Source organism: Cervus canadensis, chromosome 31, assembly GCF_019320065.1.
Source record: "Cervus canadensis isolate Bull #8, Minnesota chromosome 31, ASM1932006v1, whole genome shotgun sequence".
NCBI lineage: Eukaryota > Metazoa > Chordata > Mammalia > Artiodactyla > Cervidae > Cervus > Cervus canadensis.
This window is the reverse complement of record NC_057416.1, coordinates 6,298,395-6,301,216: the sequence shown is the minus strand read 5'-3', so window position 1 is coordinate 6,301,216 and position 2,822 is coordinate 6,298,395. Positions and strand designations below refer to the sequence as shown.

Below are 2,822 nucleotides of genomic sequence, written 5' to 3'. Positions count from 1 at the left end.
CTCTAGAGCCTGTGCTTGGCAACAAGAGATGCCTCAGCAATAAGAAGCCCTCACACCGCAAGTAAAGAGTAGCTCCATCTCACAACAACTAGAGAAAAGTCCACATAGTAACAAAGACCCAGCACAGCCAAAAATAAATAATTTAAAAAATTATTTTAAAAATCCAACAAACAAGAAAACACAAAAGCCAATGTGATCATAAGAAAAATCATCGGCTATATCCCAATGGACTAAATTCCACAAAATTCCAAGATTCCCTGGAGTACTTACAAAGTTCTGCAGTTGCTCGAGAGAGCTGGTCACTTTCTTCAGGACTTCCAGGCCAGTATCAACATTTCCTGGCCACCAGAAGTGAACTAGAAAGTTTCCATCAACTTCAGAGGAGCTAGGTAGCTGTCTCTGAGCAGCCATTTTGACCAATGGCAGTTCCCTGGCTTTCAAGCTTGAAGTAAACATTTCTGAAGCAGGAGAAAGGTTTTCTCGGTAGCCTTTCCAAGCTGGTTCTTGTGTCCTTAGGGGCATCTGAGGAAGATTTCTGGAGTCTTATGCCCACCGTTCACTCCCTGGCATTCTGTGTCATCAAGAGCTGCTTCTGGGTCCCTGAGTTGAAGTAAGAAATGTAGTGGTTTCTCGAGATGTACAAAGATGACCTAGCTGGAGATTCTAGATGTCTACAGACAATTGCTGGGCTTCACAGGGACTTGTGAATCTTTCCAGTCTCAGAAGGGCCCATGACATCATCCTTGGTCCTCAGATCCCAGCACGGAGAACCTCTGCCTCAGAAGGGGAACAAGGTGTATTTCAGGAGCATCTTCCAACCATTGGGTTCAGTCAGGTGTATCAGGAGCTGGGAGCTGCAATGTATGAGTATTTATGTTGGGGACCCCTCACAGACATTTTCAGAAAATCAGACACCCTTGGTGAATAAAGTGACTCTATTCATTTTTTATGGATATAACTGAAACTCAACACATAAAGGCAACATATGCATTAATAAAAATCATCATAAATGTCAACAGTAACAGTTATCATTATCATCCTAGTGATGCTAACAATTATAATTCTGGGGAAGTGGCATGTGTTGGTGGAGAAGGAGTCTGCGGCGGCGGTATCTGGGGCCTGGAGGGAAAGGGTCGTAAGATCCCTGGAGAACTGGCAGCAAGATGAAGGTGAAGATGCTGAGTTGGAACCCCGACCACTATGTCCGCGAAACCAAATTGGACTTACACTGAGTTCCAAGAAACTATGATCCTACCTTACATCCTTTTGAGGTCCCATGAGAATATATAAGAGCTTTAAATGCTACCAAACTGGAACAGGTATTTGCAAAACCATTCCTTGCCTCCCTGGATGGTCACCGAGATGGAGTCAATTGCTTGGCAAAGAATCCAAAGAGCCTGGCTACTGTCCTTTCTGGGGCATGTGATGGAGAGGTTAAAATTTGGAACTTGACCAGACGAAAATGTATTCGTACAATACAAGCACATGAAGGTTTTGTATGAGGAATATGTACTCGCTTTTGTGGGACATCTTTTTTTACTGTTGGTGATGACAAAACTGTGAAGCAATGGAAAATGGATGGAACAAGCTGTGGAGAAGAGGAGGAGCCATTGCATACAATATTAGGAAAGACAGTGTATACAGGAATTGATCATCACTGGAAAGAAGCTGTTTTTGCCACGTGTGGACAGCAAGTAGACATTTGGGATGAACAAAGAACCAATCCTATATGTTCAATGACTTGGGGATTTGACAGTATAAGCAGTGTTAAATTTAACCCAATTGAGACATTTCTCTTGGGAAGTTGTGCTTCTGACAGGAATATAGTACTGTATGATATGAGACAAGCTACTCCTCTGAAAAAAAGGTCATCTTAGATATGAGAACAAATACAATTTGCTGGAACCCTATGGAAGCATTCATTTTTACTGCAGCAAACGAAGATTACAACTTGTATACTTTTGATATGCGTGCCCTGGACACTCCTGTAATGGTGCATATGGATCATGTGTCTGCAGTGCTTGATGTGGATTACTGTCCCACTGGGAGAGAGTTTGTGTCAGCTAGTTTTGATAAATCTATTCGAATCTTTCCTGTGGACAAAAGTAGAAGCAGGGAAGTCTATCACACAAAGAGAATGCAGCATGTTATCTGTGTAAAATGGACCGCTGACAGCAAGTACATTATGTGTGGATCTGATGAAATGAACATTCGTCTATGGAAAGCTAATGCTTCTGAAAAGTTGGGTGTGCTTACATCACGAGAAAAAGCGGCCACAGATTATAACCAGAAGTTAAAGGAGAAATTTCAATATCATCCTCATATAAAACATATCTCTCGTCACCGACATCTACCAAAATCTATCTACAGCCAGATTCAGGAACAGCGCATCATGAAAGAAGCTCGTCGATGAAAGGAACTGAATCGTATCAAACATAGCAAGCCTGGATCTGTGCAGATGGTGTCAGAGAAGAAGAAACACATAGTGGCAGTTGTGAAATAATATTTGGTATTCTTACCGATACTAATGTATAATTATTTGTTACATGTTGATATGTGAACTCTATAAATAAAAGTACTGCCCCTCTTATAACAACAACAACAACAAAAATATATATAATTCTGACAATAGTACTCAAACTACAAAGAGGGTAGACAAGAGTACAGGTTCCCTTAAGGGAATGACAGGTACAGATCCTGGACTTCTTGGAGATGGTTGGAATCACAGTGTCAGTTACACAGTGAAAAGTGTCTCCCAAAGGCAAGGACTACTAGCCCCAGGAGGCAACAGAAATACAAGGCCAATTTCCACATGTGCAATC

General features: G+C 41.6%; 1 pseudogene; it reads left to right on the top strand.

Moving 5' to 3' along the window:
- The first annotated feature begins 1,072 nt into the window (after positions 1–1,072).
- LOC122432319 lies at positions 1,073–2,593 on the top strand (annotated as a pseudogene).
- Positions 2,594–2,822: the final 229 nt, after the last annotated feature.